The sequence below is a fragment of the Thermobia domestica genome, chromosome 14 (assembly GCF_964235325.1).
Source record: "Thermobia domestica chromosome 14, izTheDome1.hap1.1, whole genome shotgun sequence".
Taxonomy (NCBI): domain Eukaryota; kingdom Metazoa; phylum Arthropoda; class Insecta; order Zygentoma; family Lepismatidae; genus Thermobia; species Thermobia domestica.
In genome coordinates, this window is record NC_137467.1 from 111367482 (window position 1) to 111389246 (window position 21765).

Below are 21765 nucleotides of genomic sequence, written 5' to 3' on the forward strand. Positions count from 1 at the left end.
TGTCTGTTTTCTTTTTCAAATCGAATTTTCAGCGAGAGAAACCCTTTTGCTTAGCTGGTTTCCCCATTTCTGCTCTTGTTTTTTTGGCGTGAATTTACATTTCCGTCCACAAATTTAGAGTGAAGAAAATGTTCAATAAGAAAACAGATGTTCAAATATTCAAAATACTTCAGCATTATATTTAATTCAACTCCTGATTGTTCTCATGTGGAACAGTTGTCAAAAATCATTCGATTTGTTGACATACAACGTGATTCTGTTCAAGTTCGGGAAGCATTTATTGATTTCATCTCTGTCGAAGGAAAGACTTCTGAGAGTATTTCTGTTGAAATACTGAAGAAACTTCAAAGTGATAGGCTTGATATTAAGATTGCAGAGTCCAGTCTTGTGATAATCAGGCTGCAATGGCCGGTCAATATTGTGAAGTTCAAACTTTGATACGGAATATAAGTCCTTTGGCCATTTTCGTTCCTTGTAACAATAATTAATTAAACCTTATGGCTTACATGCTGCGCACATTAACGTTCTGGAGGTCACTTTGTTTGGAGCTATGGAACGTTTGTTGGTATTCTTCTCTAGATCTACTCACCGATGGAATGTGCTGCAAAATCACGTAAAGATTGTTCTGAAACGGAAAAGTGAGACGATGGAGTTCAAAAGCAGAAGCAAGTAATTGATTTGTTGGAAGATTTGCGTGACACTTCGACTGAAACGCTTGATACTAGAGGAGATACTGGTCTTCTTCTTGCATGCATCCAGTCATTTAACTTCATCGCTTTACTATATTTCTGGTCTGCAGATCTCTCATATATTGATCAGATCCAATAATGCTTTCAATCTCAGGATATGAGTTTATATCAAACTCTTATTCAGATACAGAGTCTGGTTGACACCATTGATACCTGCAGACTTGAGCTGGACCATGGTGGAAAGACTACAAGGTGGTTGCATGCGCATGTCGCCTGGAGCGCTGTCGTGGCTGTGACGTCATCTGGTTTGCAAGAGACAACGGGAAAAGGCGCGGCTTTAAGTGACAAAGGGAAATGCTTTGTTACTTTGTTCTTTTAAATGATATCGAGAATGCCTAACTGTGCAGCGTACGGCTGTAGTAATTATTACAGAAAAACTAAGGGAACTAATATAAAATACTTTAGATTTCCCCAAAAAGAGGGGGAATGGATTTTAGCTTGCAGGCGATAGGACAAAATAATCTTAAAATATGGTAAGTTTTACATAAAAGTAATAAATAAATGCAATGTTGAATGAAATTATAAAAAAGCGATTTCATTACGTAGTTTCTTTTTAGTATTAATAGTATGTAATAATAGTATATAGGGCTACAGTAGCTTGTGTTAATTCTGCATACAAAAATCCAATAGTACGATTTAAAAAAGACGAACTTTGAGGCAAGACCTGGATTCGAAATCATGAGGGAGGGGAACCGACAGAGGTTATCATTTCTATCATTTCCTTCTACATAAGATATTGAGACAAAATTTTCCCACAGAGGCAGGCATGTAACTCGAGAAGGGAGGCACGATGATCTAGGAGGCTTACCTCCCTCGAGTTACGCAAATGGAGAGCATTGAAAGCGTTAAAGTAGTTCAGGTCCCATTTCATTCTGGAGGTCTGCATTCCCTGTAGCCTCGGTGCTAAAACGGGACGTTGCACTTCAAATTAACTAACGAATGGAAGGTTCGTAATAACGATAAACGGTTACAAAGATATACAGTAAGCTCGGGCTCGCTATTCTCAATGAGACTCGTTTCGGCTCAATCTAGCGCTCATTAAGCTCATTAGGCTCGGGCTTGGTATCATCAATGAGACTTCCTCTAGTTCAATCTAGTGCTCGTTTCGTTTATTGTACTCAGACTAGCTATCCTCAATGATCTCCTTCTAACTCAATCTAGTGCTCATTAAGCTCATTCGGCTCGGACTTGCTATCCTCAACGAGACTCATTCTAACTCAATCTAGCGCTCATTAAGCTCGGGCTCGTTATCCTCAATGAGACCCATTCTAACTCAATCTAGTATTCATTAAGCTCATTAGGCTCGGGCTCGGTATCATCAATGAGACTTACTCTAGTTCAATCTACAACAATGTATTAGATCAAGAGAATAAAGTATCCACCTACCATGTCAGGGCGACATTGTCGGGACATTTTTACACTCAGATTTTGAAATTTTTGTTCATTTTAATCATAACTTTGGATAATTACATATTCATATTTAGGGCCCCCTCCAGAATTACAAGATTAAGAATGACTGCAGTAAATTTAAAAATATGATAGATTCTCAACCAATCAAGGAAGCACGGTGGCTAAGTGGCAGAAGGCTCACCTCTGGTGCAAGGGATACTGGTCCGCTTCTCGGTCAAGTGAGTTTGTGGTGCATAACATCGTGTCCGTGAGTTTCTCGGGGTACTCCCGCATTCTCATTCCACCAAATTCCACATAATCATTCACTTGCATTTATCTTTTGTCTTCTTTAGTTCACAGGATAGGAATGAGAAAACTTATCAAGAAAATTAAGAAAATTATGTAATTTTATGGTTTATATGTTTTCTACTCTAGCTGTAACACCCCTACATCGCCTTCACCTACGCCTAGTACTTTGTTTCTTGCTTGAAATAGTCAAGTTGCAATTTCTTTGTTTGAGGTGCTTTGTATATACATATTTATTTCTGTATATTTTTAGAACACAATAGTATATGTAACGTTTTATTTCGTACAAATGTTTAATAATACAGTTTGTTATGGCGAAAATTTTGACACTAATATTCAGAGAACTGTCAGTTTCACCAAACCTTTTGTTTAAATACAAATTCTATAAATAAGCGATCAGCGACTTCAAATAAGATTATTTTTTTATAAATCAAAAATAAAAACGATGTTTAAAATATTAAATACGTGCGTTCCTGCTCAATAAAGTTTTTAACGTCCCCTGAGATTCTGATGAATCTTACGTGGGAGGAACCTTTTAAAAAAACTGTCCAAGCATAACGAAAATATACGTACGTGCACATCTGTTTACGAAAACCATGAATTCTTCCTTGAGATATTCTCAAAATTTATATGGGGTCATCAGTAAAGAATTCTCTTTCAAGCAAAATAATAATAATAACAAATCAAAACCGATCAATGTGTTACGAAAATATACTTGAGCATACATAAATATATAATAATGAAATGCATTAACGACACACTGTGTTATAGATTATTCAGGACTATACATACTCGAGTGTATTACTTCAGATATTTAAAAAAAGAAAAGAAAGAAAGAAAATAAAAGAAAGAAAAAGCAGAAAATGTAGTGAGTAATATTGGCTTGTTCAAGCTTCAAAGTTGTTTAATATGAACTGGTATTGCTGTTTCTTTTGCTATTGTAAATATCTTCCTTTGAATTCACTTAGCTTAAGCATTGATTACATTACGTTTATATAATTATTGTTTGTACTAAAATTTTTACTTCGTTGAAGATCACTATAAATAGAAGAGAAGTTTGCGTACAAGATACCAGCAAGCAAGTGCTTGTTAAAAGTTCATCTGACTCTCGCTTCCCACGTCTGCGACCAGGATGACGTCATGCGCCAGAGCGACAAAAATGTAGCACTGCATTGCATCCACCTTGTAGTCTTTCCACCATGAGCTGGACAAGGAAATAAATCAATACCGCAGCTGAAGGAAGTTGCAGGGCATGGAACATAACTGTGGGTACACACAGTAGGAGAAGGAGATGCATGCCTGGAGAAGCAAAGAATGAACCCCTGACTGCACAGGCTGAAGTGAAGCGCGTTATCAATGAAATTCTAGATGAGATGAGACAACAAATGTATGATCAGTTTACTTAGATGCATGACCTGAACGGCAGATTTGGATTCCTGTGTTCTATGGCCAACGTTGTACAGCAGCTAGAGGATGAGAGCGAGGAAAGGCTAAAAGCATGTTGCTCTGATCTGGCTTTGTTCTACCCGAATGACCTGGATGGCTTAGAACTATTTCAGGATTGTAAGGATATGTTCACCAAGGTGTGCTCAGAAAGCTAAGGAACAACTTGACCTTTCCCCACAAGGCATCCTGAAATATGTCTCTTCAATGGAGTTTGAATTTTACTGAAGGTGGCAACGGCTCTTCAGATTTTGGTAGCACTGCCCGTATCTGTCGCATCATGAAGAAAGGTCTTTCAGCAAAATGAAATTGATAAAATCGTACTTGCGTTCCAAAATGAGTCAAGAAAGATTCACGAATCTGGTCATTCTTTCTATCGAAAATGAAATAGCATCCACTTTGGATTGATAATACAGTTGAAACTTTCGCTGCTAAGAAAGCAAGGAAGGCATCAATCTGAATGTTGGTGGAACATAGGCTAATATGGTAGTGGAACTACTGTCGAAAGTAGTTACATGTTCGAAGTAAAGGCAATAAAAATACACAAATACTAAAAGAGTAATAGAAAGCCGTCAAGATTTGTCAGTTGACTGGTGATAGGTGGTAATGAAAACTAGGATGGTATAACCCGTAGTAGAATTCTGTGCTCACATATTTAATCTCCCCAATTATTCAATATATTCAGGATTTTTTAAAATAATATATTCAAATACTAAGTATGTTAGTAAGTGGTAATGGAAATAGTCATAAATGACAGAACATAAACATGACTGAATTATTAAATACAAAATAATATAATCATAAAACAAGTGTGAAATCTGGAAACAATAGTAAAATAGACAAGCAGAAGAGAAATATTCTAGTGCTTAACTATTCATTGTTATTTCGACAAAAGCAGTGGGACTAAATAGATCGTACATTATCACTGGAAAGAAACCCAGTAAAAGATAAATGAAGAAGACACGCAGGGGAGAAATCTATTCTAGCCATTATTTACTGACAGTCGGTTAAAAAAAGTATTTAAGTATTGTGTATGATTACTGGAGAGAAACCAAATGCTAAAGTGAATAGGAATAATTGTAGAAGAAACATCTAATCAAATGAAGCCCATTTAGCGTAAATTCAGACAGGAAAACTATGAATAAACTTAACCATATGAGAAATTGCACAGGAGAAACACCAAAGGGGAGAACCAAACAAGAAAACCCTGGAAAACATAGAGCTTACATTCAGAAATCGCGTCGGCTATATTATTATTTGCAATTTTTTCAATATCAGCTCATTGTTAAGTTGTGTACGCAAATTTGTTTCTAAATGTATTATTAGAAGGATTACTTCCAATTTCCATCTAATTACAGTATCCGTTGATACTAGGATAGTATAGGTGTAGGATAAATTCTGGATTCTTTGATGTGTTATGTTTTATTTGTTCTTCAGATTATGCTATTTCTGTCGTGGGATGTAGTTTCCGTTACATTTGTATCCCTAATCCTTTTCTATCGCGTCCTTTGAAAATGAATAAAAAAGAAAAAAGCATGCAATGATAGTCCTGGTCCAGTTTTATTTTTAGATAAAAGCCTGAAGGCAGTTCTAAGCATTAAAAAACAGACAGGGATGCTGAATGTCACCTCTATTTATTTAATATATCCCGATTAACCCCTTACCGCATGTCGTGCCATATATGGCACATACTCTTTTTTCACTTTAGCTTTTTTGTGATTTATCAAAGGCATCAAATGACTGTTTTATCTGCTGTCTGAGATATTGATGTGTATGAATAAGGTATTTTGGTGTCATCTGGCATGTTCTTTGTGAGTTGTGTCATATATGGCACTTACTTATTTCTCGTCGGAATTAAGTAAAAAATCTAAAATTCAAGTTTTAATTCATTTTTCAAGTTCCCATATGAGGATTTCCAATACTGATTATTTTTTCACTAAGAGAAAAAATCATGCAGATAGGGGTTAAAATGATCTCAACACACACACCAACGAGAAAGGGGGAGGAGGAAACACAAAGAATGATTATATAAATGAATGTCAAAAACAGAAGTGTATAAATCACGATTGTTCGAAAAGGGGCCCTGATCTACTTCACTGGCCCCGGGCCCCAGTTTGCCTTACGCCGCCACTGCTTCTCTACAACAAAAAATTCATTTAATTATTGGTTGATGCAGATAATAATATGAAACCTCGAAAATAAACCATAAATTTCAAAAAGATTTTTTTTAAAAATTCTTCACATATTTACATTATGAATTCCAAAGGATTAACCAATATATGTAATACTTTTTTAACCTCTTATATACAATAAGTTCTTTTAAAAAATGATACACAAATAACTAGCTAAAATGTATGTAGTATTTTTACTTCAAAATATCACACACCCTCTTTTTGAAGCAAAATAAAGAAAAACATGAGAGAAATCTGCACATCAAGAGCTTCGTTTCGGGTGGTTCTGTACATTCTTGAAATTTTTCAGTTAAGTTTTAACTTTCACATATATTGTATGAATATTTCGAACAAATTTTTCATTCATTGATCACATACGTAATAATCTGTTACCACCTATCAGGTGCTTCGGATCTGCAAAATTGGTAAAGCTCCAAATTTTGTATTGTATTGACTATTCCTTAAGCTTGCTCAGAATCGGGAAAGCATCGAATTTTCCGTTCATGGTTCATATACGTAATAGACGGTTCACCTGATCGTATGGTTTCTTAGGCTGTAGAATATATAACCACCATCACGGTTTACCCAGTCCTGAAAGTTTCCGAATTTTTAACAAGAAAATTCAACATATCGTTACGAAACTTTTTTTTTTTTTTTTTTACAAAAAAGAGAATATGGAATACATTTAAAAAGAGTGGAAGAATCAATCACTGTTCCAATTCACAAGAAAGACGACAAAATTGATTGTAATAATTATCGAGGCATTTCTCTTAACATTTTATTAGTAAGATTGACCCCATACGCAGATGAAATTATTGGAGATTATCAGTGTGGATGTAGTCGAAATCGACCAGATGTTTACCATTTGGGAAATACTCGAAAAGAAATGGGAATATATGGCCCAGTACATCAACTGTTTATTGATTTTAGAAAGACTTACAACTCGGTTAGGAGGGAAACATTGTACAACATTCTTTCAGAATTTGGAATACCGAAGAAGCTAGATTTATTGAGTGTTTAAATGAATCCCACAGTAAAGTCCGAGTAGAAAAATGCGAGCTTCCACGTCGAGATTGGCCTGAAACAAGGATATGTATTATCGCCTTTATTATTCAGCTTTGTTCCGGACTACGCTATAAGAAAAATCAAAGATAGGAACCAGGGCCTAGAGTTGAATGGTATTCACCAGGTTATGGTGTATGCTGATGATGAAAATCTGATATGAGAACAATCGAAACAAATGCAGAGGCCTTATTAAACGCTTGCAGGAACATGAGTAAATGCAGAGAAATCTAAATACAAGGAAGTTCACAAGAATCGTAATACGGCAAATTATGAATGCGTTAAAATATGAATTAATACTTTCGACACAGTGGATACTTTCAAATATCTTGGATCAGTATTACCCGACCAAAATCATACCGACAAAGAAATTAAATGTCGACTGAAATCAGGAAAGTCTTGTTATTATTCAGTTCAAAATATTTTGTCGTCGCGAATTCTGTCAAGGAATTTAAAGCTTAAAATATATACAATGTTATGTTTTATGGTTGTGAAACATGGTTGCTACGCTGAGGGAAGAACGCAGACGGAAATTATTTGAGAATAAAATTCTCAGACGAATATTTTGACCCAAACGGAACCGGAATGGGGAATGGCGGAAACTTCATAAGGAGGAACTACATAATTTATACGGTTTACCAAACATCGTTCGAGTCATCAAGTCTAGGAGGCTCAGGTGGGCAGGTCATGTAGCCAGAATGGAAGAAAGTAGGAACGCTTTCAAAGTTTTAACTGGAAATGCAATCGGGAAACGTCCATTAGGAAAACCTAGGCCCAGATGGGAGGACAATATTAAGATGGATCTAGCAGAAATAGGAATACAGAGTAAAAACTGGATTGAATTGGATAAGGACAGAAGTCAATGAAGAGCTTTTGTGGCCATAGAGAAGAGAGAAAGAGAATACATGTAAGTTAAGCACAGCTGCACAACAAACATGAGCGAGTCCGGGAAGTCCGGGATTCAACCCCGCATTCGACCATTTTGACAAAAGTTTTTCTTAATTCCATCTGTGAATGTAGAGATAGTGCGTGTACTGTGAGTTCTGACATACTTCCTTTCTAATCGTTTTTAAATCTTTGTTATTACTAACTAGCAGCGTTCACCCCGCTTCGCTGCGGTCACCCCGGAACGCAATAAACTTTGTTACTTAGATAATTTTTACTTTTTCGCTTTCAAGTGATATGATAAAAACCACAGAAGATTGCAGTAAATGTTAACATTATATCGCCTGTCATTTATGTTAACCCGCCCCGCTTCGCTGCGGTCACCCCCGAACGCAATAAACTTTGTTACTTAGATAATTTTTACTTTTTCGCTTTCAAGTGATATGATAAAAACCATTATAACGCCTGTCATTTATGTTAACCCGCCGAGTGACACGGTCATGCGGGTTGCATATAAATACGTTTATTTTTATACCTATGATGAACTAACAAAGGATTTGTACGTAATGGACACCTGAATGGTCAATTATCTCAAGACAATGGTAATTGAAAATTAAAGTGATATGATAAAAACCATCTAGGGTCCAAATCCTAATAACCCCCCAAAAATAAAAGAAATTGGTTCAGCCGTATTAGCGTGATGAGCGGACAAAGGATTTGTACGTTCTCTTTTATATATATAGATTACCAGCAGTGATGGATTTGCGAAGAGGATTAGGGTGGAGATGTCCTTCGGATTGAAGCCTCTACCCCGAAATTACGGAATTTCTAAAACAAACTAAATATTAGTTTTGCCTTTACTCATAAACTTCAAGCTGTCCTCAAATAAAAAGTTAGGAATTTTTTAGAAAAAACTAAGCACTAATAAGAAAAGCCCCTCCCAAAATACTTTTCTAAATCCGCCATTATCAGTATAAAATGGTCTTCAAGGTTGTTTCTGGAAGATTATTGCTGAATATATAAACGAAACGAAATATTTGTTATGCCTGTACTCATAAACTTAATCTCCTCTTAAATAAAAGTTAGGAATTTTTAGAAGAAAAAAAAAACATTATTCAGAAATACCCCTTCCAAATATTTTTCCAAATCCGATATTGATTATTTCTATCAAATGGTATTCAAGGTTGTGCCCGGAAGATTATTGTTAAATCATTGTACAGCTACAGTATCAGGGGCGGATCCAGGGGGGGGGGCGATCGCCCCCCCCCCAGAAGGAGAAACTCTTTTATTTTATATATAAATAAAATATATAGTTAATTTTTTGACGCTCTTAAAAGTAGCTCTAAGTTCCAGTATTACAACCCACCGCCCCCCCACCAAAAGTCCGTCCTGGATCCGCCCCTGTACAGTATAACGGAAATGTGGAAGTACCCTCTGACGGATATATTGAAAAACGTACGCTCTGATGGATATATTGAAAAACATTAGTTTAATTATGTGATAGAAGCTAGAGTACTAAGAAGTGAAACACGGATGACTAAAAAGAAATGATCTAGAGAAGAAAAAATGTCGATAGTTCAGAAGTTAAAATAAAGTTAAATAGCTTCTAAAATTACCATCAAATACTACGTACTTTATGTTTACTTTAATTGATAAACCGTGTGTTCCATCCATCATGATGGTGAATTCCAGAGCGAAATATGACATTTAGGTCATGGAATCTTATTTAACTTTAGAGTATACTATAAGAAAGCTATTTAAACAGAAAAATTATGAAAATGAAAAAAGCCAAAATTTCCAAAATTCTCGTTTTTTTCCCCAAAAAGCCGGCTTTTTATGTGCAAAAAACCATCGATTCAAAAAAGTCGGCTTTTTTGCATCTCTAATTCTAACTATCCTAAATTAAATGAATGAGAAATAATGCTGCCATAAGAACGAACTTTGCGAATACTAACTCAGTGAAATACAATTCATTCATCCTTCAGAAGTATGATAATTAAATTACTGAAACTGGGCAAAAGATATAACAAATGTTATATTAAATGTTGCTCATTACTTCTAGTTTCGCTGAAGGCAGAGCTTTTTATGTTTACCGACAAGTGTCAGGCGACTAGGGAGCTATTGGGTTAAGATTTAGGGAATTCATATTTAGAAAGCCAAAAATAACATCAATTGTAACCAATGTGCTGGTCATACACAATTTAACCTAAAGCTGTCTGTCCATCTGACCGCTGCCCTTCATGAGTTATAGAGACCTGTCCAATTAGTGACCCGAGAGGCTCTCACGATTTCTGATTTACCGTTACTTTTTACCGATATTTTCAATTCTTATTTATTAATTTTTATTTATTTATTACATTATGCAACAACGGAGTCGGCAATGTAACTATAAAGGAAACCCCTGCTTTAAGGACCAAATCATTCTGAACCGTGACTTATCATTTACTTACTAATTACTGAATTTCTAGCGCTCGCCATTTCAGCGACTAATTGACCATTGTAATGAGATGTTTATCGTGCGATGCGCATTTAGTAATTAAGTTTTGACTTAATTTTGTTTTAACTGAGTTTGTTGTATTGGTGAAATTAATGGGTAAAAATGTAGGCCAGTGTCTAGTTGAGGATACCCAGCCTTTCTTTCGAATTAAAAAAGTTTACAATGTCGCTAATTACAGTAACAATAAATTTGTGTGCTCCCACTGGGAATGGAACCCGGGACCACACGCACCAAAGCCTACAGGCTAAGCACTAGTTTGGCGGGGAGGGCTCAACGAAATTGACTCCTGTGAAATAGGGGCACTATTTACTTCAACCTAAGTGACGTTTATTTACTACCTTATCCACTGACGTCACGTCATGTCATGTCACACACACATACGAATAGTCTGGGTTTATGTTTAGATGAAGTGGGTGGATATTTAGTGCTAATTGAAAATACCAACCTGAACCTAACCTAATCTAATATTGATAGAAATTAGCGAAATTGTAACTTTTTTTCGATTCGAAAAATAGCCTGGCCCCCTTCAACTAAACATTAGTCAAAATGTAAAATATAAAATGAAAATCGAGTATATCAGGAGTGTGGTAAAGTGACTTTTTCATAATAAGTCACACGGGTAATCTGTAATGTTTAATATGCATGCAGATTATGTTTGTGCCTAAAGAATATAATGTGAACGGACTATATTAATTATACATGAAAGTAACTACAATGGATGTGAAGGCGCGGCAAAAATTGTTGATTGACGGTTTGAAAAAAAAAAATGAAACAAAATTTGTATGCTTAATAAAGTTCGCACGGTTCAAACGTGTTCGTTGCAAGCTTCATATGTAGTTTCCCTGGCTTTTGCTAAAGCAAAAAGACGTTCCGTAATGGAATTATAATAAAAAGTGCGCAGTATAAACGGCAAAGGCCCTTGTTCATTTTAAATAGACAGACCGAGCTATAGCATACGCCAGGGAATCTCAGTTACGAGTCAATCATACCCAAAGAGAAATATACTTTTTAAAAAATGGACACGTGTTGTGACTTCACTGTACTTACGAAGAAAAATTCTTCCCGTCATTTTAACTTCTCTGTGGTATTAAAACGTTGAAATGTGAACAGTGCATTACATAACTTACTTTCGAGGATTGACATGTTTATTATTCAGTTTTGTATATAAGTCTGTGAGCAGTGGTGTGTTATATATATATAGCGAGAGAGAGAGAGAGAGAGAGAGAGAGAGCAGATGGATAGGTAGATACACAGATATAACTCTCTTAGAAAGCAAACAGCAAACCATACAAGGTAGACAAAAGCAAATTTTTACTGGATACCACAAGTGACAAGTAGGAACCTACACAGCATCCTAATGCAAGGTAGGGTGACAAAATTAGATAGCAGTGTGATTACCTTGGAAACAAATTATCCAAGATAGATGGTTGTCAAAAAGTGCCTTAATCCAGCAGTGAATCGACAATTTTTAATAATGGTGTGTATGCGTTTCAAATAACCCTCACCACTACACTCATGTGAACCCAGTCCTCATTCTTGAAATCTTTGCATTTTCATATTAAGAAATGAACGTTTGTACTAGGGATGGCGGGATCCGGATCTGATTGGGTCCGGATCCTTTGGATCCGAATCTCGGATTTCGGATCTGAATCCGGATCTCGGATCCGGATCTTGGATCTGAATCCGAAATTCTAATCTCCAATCTGGGTCCGAAATTCGGATCTCAGATCTAGATTCTTATCCAAACCCACATCCCAAATTGTGATAAACGTGAATATCTAAAATTCGCCGAAAGTAATTTCACGAATTCCTGACAATGAAGAAGAAAACAGATAATTAAGAGGAATATTGAGAAGTCTATTTGTCTTTTTCATTCTACTCTAAAGATCAAATTCTTGCCTTACTAAAATAATAATAATAATAATAATAATAATAATAATAATAATAATAATAATAATAATAATAATAATAATAATAATAATAATGATAATAATAATAATAATAATAATCTGATTTGATTCGGATAAGAGTTTGAATGCCCAATCTAAGTCCGCCCGGTTCCAGGACCGAGATACAGACCTGGGATTTGGAACATCTGAAACTAGTATACATTTGAAACCGGAATACAAAACTCGAATATTTAAAATTCCTTAAGAGACCTATTTCATTGACAGTTAAGAAAACATAAACAGTTAAGAAAAGTATTGACTAGTTTTTACATATATTTATCTTGCTCAGTCTGCTCAAAATATCAAATGTATACCTTACAATTAGATTTAATAATTATGTAGTAAATCCCAATATGAGCACCGAGAATAAACTATGAATTTTGGTGCCCCTTATCTAGATTTGAAATTTCGGATTCATACATAGAATCAGGCTGAAAGATAAATATTTGCGATCTGGAAACCGAAACATGTGCAAGTACCAAGATCGTAGCCGTTTGTAATGCGAGCGGAAGGCACTTGCACTAATTCCGCATGTACTTTGGGGTACACGAGAAACTAAAAATAGATAAATATTCTTTTTCAGGGGTAAATCGCGCTTTAACATGACTTTTCATGAGTGTTCAAATACGAAAACTGTAATGGCGACTTGTTTGAAATAAAGGCATTTTCATTTTTAATAATAAAGTTAGGTACTTTCACATTATAGAAAAATTAGCAAGGCACATTTCACCTTGCTGAAAGACGTAGTTTATCAGGAGATCGGCCAAGATTCTTTTGGAGTTAACCTGTAGACTGCTTCTGGTCTCAATTATTCCCATATAACAAGACTAACCATATATAAAGTTGGTTCGAAATGATTTAAAATATCAAACACTAATTGACCTTAAGGGGATAATCGCGATTTAAATATTCGTAAATCAGAAGAGATGTGAAAGTTAAGCGTTAAAATAAATCCGATAATTCCGGAATGAAGAGATTTATATGCAACCTAAAGATAGCAATAAAACTCCTTATGTAATATTTTCAAAGCTAAGTCCAAAGTCAGTTATCTTCTTGAAGAGGGTTCACGCCAGCATAGAAAATTATAAATCCAATTTTTATAAGCAGCACCTCTGACAGCCCCGCATTTCACATCACAAGCGCCCTTCATCCTGACATGTGAGCAATTCAGCCGTTCCAGTAACATCAATATCTCAGTTTGGGTTTGGGGATCATGCTTCGGTGAAGCTTGACTACCACTCTTAGCAGCTATTAGATAATTAGAACTTATTTCTGTACTAGATAATATGGGTAACTATAGCTTTTCGTCTACAGAAGACGGAGAGTGTATGGTACTATCGCAGGAAATATTTGATACATAAGACTTAGATTGTCAGTATTTAGGAGCAAATTTTAAAATAATCAGTTACCTTAAATGTGCTACTGCTTAGCCGAGACTACCCAATAGCCATAGTCGAGTGGTTTGCGGCATTGCTGTGAATGTCTTGGATTCAAATCCCGCTTCGGGCATAGGTGTTTTTAACTGTCCTTGTTTACTTCTATGTTTGTGTGGTGTCGTAATGGTTACAGTGTAATCCGTACAAAGCGTTGAGCAGGTTAAATAATTTGATAAAAAGCTGTTATCTTTTCATATATATATATATATATATATATATATATATATATATATATATATATATATATATATATTAAGGACTTCGGGTATCGATGCGTTGACTATACATTCCCACTTTGAACGTAAGCCCACTGGTAGGAACCACAGGACTGTCGTGCCAAGAGTTTAGTTTCTTTTAATTATCATAAATGCCTTCTTTATTATTAAATTTTATCCAATATTTTCTTTTCAACTGGTTTGCGAAACTCAGAGCTAGCATTTAAAAGTACAGCAACTTAGTATATTAGTGAATCCGAAAAAAGTTTTGACGAATTTTAGATATTCAATTTTATCATCACAATTTCAGATGTAGGTTTGGCTACGAATCAAGATCTGAGATTCGAATTTCGGATCCAGATCCGAGAGATCCGAATTTCGGATCCAGATCCGAGATCCGGATCTGAGATTCGGAGCCGAGATCCAGAAAATTTTTGGCCATCCCTAGTTTATACCTTGTTCTGAGAGATCATATGTTTTACCCTGTAGCTGTAAGAATTCGAAAAAACAAAGATAGTTAAACTAGTTTATTGTTCCTGGGTATAACCGGGTAAATTTTACTATTATGTCTGGGTATAACAAACTGTTCTGCGAACTCGAAATGTTCTAACAACCGGTTCTAACGAACCGGTGCAAGCATCACTGTCTGTGAGTAACATTGGAGTAATGAAGGACGGAACCTCAAATAACATGTGCATCAAATCACGTCGAAACAAAACTCCGGTGCAGTCGATGGGTGCAAAGATTATCATGCATAATGACCTTACGGCAGTGGCGGCTAATGTTAGTGTTGCAGTGTTGCGCAACGACCAAAATATTTCAAGAAAAAAATATTATTATCAATAGTAGTAAAGAACAGAAAAATACTTTTTAATACTCGCATATATACACTTTAAATAACATATTTTTTTTACTTCTGTAACTGCCCGTTCCGTTAATCCGTTTTAAAAAGCGAAAAATAATCCGTCACAGAGTCTCTAATTTATATTGTGTTGTAGCGAGCATACAACGACCAGATTCCTTCAGCGCGGCAATTGGAGCGAATGTGAAGCCTCCTTTCCCTTATCTCAGAAGTTAAAGGGACTGGTCGTTGCAGTGCTTCTGCAACACAGCACGGTTTCCGGTGAACGAGAAGATTTTTCGCGCTAAATAAGACTTCTGAATTTTATTTCACTAGCAATTAACAAATGGAATTTGTTTTTATGCATTCATATTTTTAAATTACAGGACCATACTGAAGCAAATCAATATAATGACAATTAAAAAAAAAGTGATTGCAGATTTACAAAATAAGAAAGAAAATATCTAGTAGAGTAGAAAACAAATGAAAGTAGACCCGCGTTTACAAGTTAATTCTTAGCTTATATAGATAATGAAGTTTCTTCTACAGCAATTTGTGAACTAAATATTAATAAGTCAATATGCAGAACCCCCTCCCCCCCTCTGTGGATAGTATTTTAGTATATACATATTTCTTTTATAAAATAAGTATATTTTATACTCTTGATAATTTCCACATAAAACTGTATGATGGGGAACGCCACATTCAATTTGGGACTAATTAGCAATGCTCAGGGGCGTAGCCACGAGGGGGGTCCACCGGGTCCGGACCTCCCCAAAATTTCGAAACTTGATTAACATTTGTAGACTTTTCTAACGAACTATACTTGTTTAACAGAGAAACGATTGATGTAGGCTAAATATTTTATTTTACGCCTCATCATGTACTCTCTCTTTTCTTAAAAACAATAGTTCTATCATTTTTTTGCTAAGAATATAGGTGACAGTAATTAAGAATTACTTATCGTCTTTTCGGATGCAGAATAAGAAAGGTATATATTGCATAGACGTATCGAACCCCTCCCAACACACATTTCTGGGTGTAAAACTGGCAGTGCTGTTTGTTTTGATGTTCTTAGACTTTTACCTTCTGTTAGATATACATGCTGACCCTACATCTGGCGGGTTTCGAGGTTTCCTTTCCAGAACATATGACATTGATAAGCATTGTTTCACCTCATGTGGAAGTATATTGTATTCATTGTGAATTGCGTAACAACCAAGACGGACGATTTGGAATGTATTTTTTTCTTTTACGTACGTGTGTGTGTGTTGATGTATGAATATGTGACATTCGGAATTCATATACCAGTACCTCTTTTGTATCAACTGTTTTGGTTTTTATTTGATTTAATTTTATTGTGTGTGCTTTAATTCTGTAAATAACCTACAAATTCTGAATGAATTGTATACCGTGACTTCTGTAAATAACTTACAAAAAACATTGACCAGCTTTCAACTGAGGAAAAATTTGTAATTAAGGCTTAGACAAAACAAGCAAAGGGCAATTCAGGAGTGTGTTCGAAAAAAAAAAATCCAATTTAAATTTAAAGGATATCTTATGGCAGTAGTGTTGTTTGCACCAGATACATTTCCTCAATTTATTTTAAATTTTCCTGGATAAACTGTGAATAAAGTGTGTTCAATGGACATTTTTTTTATAACACTAATCTCTGTTACGAACTCTCTTCAGTCAACGCTGAAGAGGAATTCGGATCACTGTCAGGGACTGAGTTTGCTAGAATGAATCGTTCGCAATAATCTAGAAAAAATATTTAGTAAGTCTACAAAGCTTCTGAAATTAATATTAACTTTACCTATGGCGTCAGCAAAAGACGAAAAGTATTTTCTTACATAAAAAAGAATTGACACTTTGAAGGAATTGAAAGTCCCAAGAAAGGTTATCACTATTGGTTATGCTTTCCATCGAAAAAGACCTCACAATAAGAGTACCAGAGTTCAACCAGCATGTATTAGACAGATTTGCTCCAATCAAAGACAGGAGAATGAACCTACTAGTTAATTAAGGTGATTAATCGGATAAAATGTTCTGCGTTTTTTATTTTTTAAAAACATATTTTTATTTAATTTAACATGTCACATAGCATTTCCATCTAAATTTATGCTGATTAGTCAATGAGTCCACTTTATATCTTCTGTCTCTTATCGTTCGTACTGCAACACCCGAAACCACAATCCACCGGCCGCCACTGCCTTACGAGGTTTTTCCTTGCTTTCTGAGAAAGCTGGACTACGTAGCAGAACATGCCACAGGCTCTACCTCAAGAGATTGATCTGTTTCATTTTCTGGTTTCCTATGCATGTCACAAAATTTTACCACATGAAAGCAGGAAAGGGCACATTTGTAAAATTATTATATGCGACGAATAAAAACGTATTTAAACAAAAGCATGCATGAAATAGCACATTTCTAATTATTAACTATGACAATAAGCTAGTTTGGGATTAATTTAAAATAAATTTAGGTAACATACATGCACCCACAATTTTGTTTCACAACCGTCAGTTTCAATGGCGTATTTAGGGGGGGGCTTCCGGGCTTAAGCGAAAGTTAGAAAAGCCCCTCCCGAAACAAAATCGTAAATACGCCACTGGTCAGTTTTATGAAAAGATAGTGCTAAAGAAGGCAATAACTTTTCCCGAAATGTTCACTTTTACATAACTTTGATTTATGGGTATTTTTTAAAATGAATATTAAATATGGATCCTATTAAATGAAGATCGGGATATCATTCATAACGGAAGAAATTAATTCCATAGGAACGTTTTCCATAATAATGACAAATTTATCCAAATGACAAGTGTTTTAATTGAAAGTGGTTTACAAATGAAATTTAGTACACATATCTGAGTTCTATATTTACACCCATCACCATTTCACTAACCAATCTTTGCTTAGCTGCAAGACAACATCGTCATTTCACCAGTAAAGTTCAAACACTGATACGCCAGACACATTAAATATTTGCTAATAAAACTGTTGAGCTGAGTTGAGTTGGTTTTGAGTTTACCGTCCTTTCAGCAGCGAGGCTATATGAGAGAGGACCTACTGATTAACGTGGAATTCGAACCACATGAGCTCCGGCGGATAATCGAATCCGGCACTTCCACGCCAAAGACGCGTACGCTAACCACTTAGCCACGGAGGAGCTCTATTAATAAAACTGTATTCTGTCATGTATCAGCAGTTCAAGTGGCATCATACAAAATGTTTATACTTTCCGATGATTAGTTTCTTTCTGAATAAGAAGAAAGTTTAATAAGGATCGTTTATATTAAAGAGAGACAGTGTATATATGTGTGTACTCCTGCTTAAAATTGGGGGTCTCAGGTTCGAATCTCACTCCCGACCATCCTGACAGAGTCGATAGTATTCTACCTCAGTCTCATCAGACGAATGTGCGATAGTAACCTTAAATACAGATCCTGGTCGACTTCCTTCTATAATTCCTTCCTTCTATATTATCATGCGTTTTGTTAATCGTTTTCAATATAAAACTGCTTTACAACTGTACCAAGGATTATATTACTAAATAAAATGTAATGGAACAGAACCACCCGAAATAATATAATAATTCTTCATTTTGCGTTGAATGTAACCATTCCAGTTGGGTACGCAAGGAGGGCGAAGTTTACCCTCTTTTTTTTTTAGCAAGTTACTATGAAAAAATAAACATTTAATATAGTAACGCACTACAAAAATCATGCTTGCATGGAAATGGTATAAGACTGAATAGGCCTACTTGAATCTCCCCTTGATGAAACGCTGCGCACGACACTGAACTATTCTAAATGTATTTGTTTACTCTTTAATAGTTTAAAGGATGCAAACTATTGTAAAGATCATAAATAATGTATGCTTCTTTAAGTGTCGTGTGTGAACCGAGAACTTTAACGAGAAATGACTCTCCTCACTGTTTTTCACTACATATAGACAATATTTATCTACTAATTTTGGATAGTTTTGCAAGCACGCTATAAGATCTCTACTGTCAATGAAAACGAAGAAAAAGGAACCATCTAGTAGATAACTATAAATGAAATGAAATGAAATCTTTAATTTTTACGACCTACGGTTGTGCCGGCTGGGCTAAAGAAGATGGTGATGATCAGAAATGAATGCAATGGTGGGATGAACAAAGTGGGAGAAAAGGAAGAACCTCGGGAAAACCCACGCACACGGTGTTTGTTCATTACAACGTCCACTTGGCACGAGCTGGTATCGAACCAGGGACCCCACGCACCAGAGGTGAAGTCTCTACCACTAAGCTACCACGGCCTCTAGTAGATATTTATAGTTCAATGGAAACAAACGTGTAGATTTCTGTATATCAAAGGGTGATTGAGAGCATCTTATTAGATGGAAACCCGGATAAATTTATATCAGGGTGTTATTTGGGTCTCTCCTCCCGACGCGGGTTTGTTATATATACACAATTTTAATAGTAATATAATATTTATTAAAAACGTAAAACTCTACTTGTATCAAGAAGCCCCCTCCCCCAATAAAGGCAACATCTGGAATATATTGCTAGTGGTTAAACTAATCATTTTTAATGATTTGAAAGACATATAGGACCTAAATATTGTTAGAAGCATATTCTACCTCAAAATAAGCTGACGAAATGCGGTAATGCACGCAGACATCCGAGTAATTCGCTTTTAGTTTGTAATTTAAATGAGTTTTCCTGATCTTGAAATAATTTTGAAAAAGAAACAATATCTAGAAAACTGATCGATTGCCTAGTTCCGTGTCTCTTTCAGCAGTGAGGTTATAAGATACGTGGACCTACAGCTTAACGTGGGAACCACATGAGCTCCCGCAGGAAATCGAACCCGGGTCTTCTGCGCTAAAGATACATACGCTAATTATATAGCCACGAGGGAACTCTCCTAACTGATCAAATTTGATCGAAGTCATAACTGTACACCGAGCGCGTTCATTGCATTGTATTTCTTGTTCTAACATCCCTTTGATCCTTTAACATCTTCGTCCTTGCTCTGGTTCTATAGTCTGTTCCGATCTCTGCATGTTTACATTTATATATGCGTAAATAGATCACATTTACGCATAGGCCAACATGGGCCACGGCCCAAGTCGGCACATTTTGAAAAGCGGAAAGTTTCTTCGAACCAGTTTTGTTTTCGTTATATAGCCTACTCTCGATTTTCTTACATTTCATGGCGAACTCCTATAACGAGGCCAGATTGTAATCCGAGGGAGGAAATTCGAGTAGGTATTTATCTAGTGATGCACCTTGATCACTTGCTTCCTCAGTTATAAAAACGTAGGAAAGCGTATAACAGATCCCTGTTATCTGACGCTCGTTTACATTTACGCTGTAATATTGATCTAGATAAGGTGTTCGTTCAAGAATGTGTTCAACTACCCGAACATCTGAGTTTATCAGATTCTCATCTTAAGAATGTTTAAGAAATTAGCTTAATGTCTGGACAGAATGATTTAAAAATATATTGGGAAAGAATCAAATTAACCATAATTTTATTAAATGGAAGATTAGTTGCACTTATTATTTTATTTATTTAATGTAAGTTTTCCAATTATACTTCAATATTAATTATTCATTTCAATGTCTCAAATTTTTTCCACACTAGTATTTATTCATATTGAGAGGCCACTTTTATTGGCCAGGCCAGGGGCGTCATTTGAGAAGGCAAACTGATTTTGAGGTTCTGCTTATAGGCCTATCGAGGGTCTTGCCTTCCCCCAAGTAAAATCTGCTGAGCCCGGGAAGGCAAACATATTAAATACGGCCCTGGTAAATAGACTGATATTGATGACAATAATTTTTCTTCAGTTGTCGTTTATGAAGGCAAATGGAAGGAAAGAAGCGAAACTATGATTGGAACACCTTCCAGTTTTAAAAAATAACATTCCGCTATATTTTATCACAGAGAAGACAAGTGTGTTGTCTGCGATACCATTTAACGTTTGTTAAGAGAACTTACAGTTTCAGCATGTAAATGGTTAGTTTTATTGATTCTTTAAAATTGTATAGAACTGTTCAACAAATAGTTAACCTACTTATGTATATAGTGAGGTGAGCTAAATTTATGTATTTTAATTCATCTACTAGGAAACTTTACATTTCAATTCTTACCTCTCAGTGGCACTATTATTTTAATAATAACACAGTAAATCTTTAAGTGTTTTCACCTAAAAAAAATCACCAAATATTGGAATACACACATAGGCACATGTACAAATTAACTTCCACAGTTAAATCTACACAATATAGCATGAAACTGTTATGCAGTAATTTTTTTCTTCTTCACTTTACGAGAAGTATAACAAACGTTCACAACTCACGTGGGATAGCATTTGGCAACGCTGCAGCGACCTGTGGATCGTTCCGAGCCTTCCCTTGGGCGCGGAACAGAGCAACTGTGGGCGCATTCGCTTCCTGATCACAGCACCCGCCAATCAGGACCGACCACTATTTCCTGGTTCCCCCGCTCCGCGTCGTTTGCGATCTGGAGGACTCAGCCTCCCACTCGAGTTGTGAAATAGCCCAGGAAGAGGAAGAAAGGCATATTGTTCAGTCTCATTGAGTGCATCTATTTCTGAGACAACTCAAAATACACACCACTTACGGCGCATGCGTCTCATGAGAAAACAAGTGCATTGCAGAATACCACGTGCACCTGTCGCGCTCCTCTCTCGACACATTTGATGCCGCTTCCGGAAGTCTGGTCAGTACACCGTCGGAACAACTTGGCGCAGCGTCAGCAAATATACGTTAGTGATTCTCCACTTCCTATAACTATTGCCGAAGTTTCG

At 35.9% G+C, this 21765-nt stretch overlaps 1 protein-coding gene across 1 annotated transcript in view; it reads right to left on the minus strand.

Moving 5' to 3' along the window:
- Positions 1–21263, minus strand: part of aop (ETS variant transcription factor anterior open) — a 438519-nt gene extending 417256 nt beyond the window's left edge. Inside the window, exon 1 of the mRNA XM_081738735.1 lies at positions 21086–21263. The gene's annotated coding sequence lies outside the window, so the exon portion shown is untranslated. The remainder of the gene's footprint in view (positions 1–21085) is intronic.
- Positions 21264–21765: the final 502 nt, after the last annotated feature.